Source organism: Arachis duranensis, chromosome 9 (genome assembly GCF_000817695.3).
Source record: "Arachis duranensis cultivar V14167 chromosome 9, aradu.V14167.gnm2.J7QH, whole genome shotgun sequence".
Taxonomy (NCBI): Eukaryota; Viridiplantae; Streptophyta; class Magnoliopsida; order Fabales; family Fabaceae; genus Arachis; species Arachis duranensis.
The window spans coordinates 24,092,275-24,093,059 of record NC_029780.3 but is presented as its reverse complement, the minus strand read 5'-3'; the positions used below and the strand labels follow the sequence as shown (position 1 = coordinate 24,093,059).

General features: G+C 40.3%; 1 non-coding gene across 1 annotated transcript; it reads left to right on the top strand.

Annotated features, from left to right (window-relative positions):
• Window positions 1-362: 362 nt before the first annotated feature.
• On the top strand, window positions 363-470 carry LOC127742322 (small nucleolar RNA R71). The gene has a single exon (XR_008003509.1). It is a non-coding gene; the product is annotated as a small nucleolar RNA R71 (small nucleolar RNA).
• The last annotated feature ends 315 nt before the right edge of the window (window positions 471-785 follow it).

Sequence of the window (785 nt, the reverse complement as noted above, 5' to 3'; positions counted from 1 at the left end):
GGGTTCTCAGGATCATAAGCTTCTTCTTCAGATGAAGCTTCCTTAGTACTGCTTGGTGCATTTTGCTTTCCAGACAGACTTTGAGAAATCATATTGACTTGTTGAGTCAATATTTTGTTCTGAGCCAATATGGCATTCAGAGTGTCAATCTCAAGAACTCATTTCTTCTGATTAGTCCCATTGTTCGCAGGATTCCTTTCAGAAGTGTACATGAGTTGGTTATTTGCAACCATTTCAATTAGCTCTTGAGCTTCTGCAGGCGTCTTCTTCAGATGAAGAGATCCTCCAGCAGAGCTATCCAAATACATCTTGGATAGTTCAGAGAGACCGTCATAGAAAATACCTATGATGCTCCATTCAGAAAGCATATCAGAGGGACACTTTCTGATTAATTGTTTGTATCTTTCCCAAGCTTCATAGAGGGATTCTCCTTCCTTCTGTCTGAAGGTTTGGACTTCCACTCTAAGCTTACTTAATTTTTGAGGTGGAAAGAACTTTACCAAGAAGGCATTGACTAGCTTTTCCCAAGAGTTCAGGCTTTCTTTAGGTTGTGAGTCCAACCATATTCTAGCTCTGTCTCTTACAGCAAAAGGGAATAGCATAAGTCTGTAGACCTCAGGGTCAACCCCATTAGTCTTGACAGTGTCACAGATTTGCAAGAATTCAGCTAAGAACTGATGAGGATCTTCCAATGGAAGTCCATGAAACTTGCAATTCTATTGCATTAGAGAAACTAATTGAGGCTTAAGCTAAAAGTTGTTTGCTCCAATGGCAGGGATAGAGAT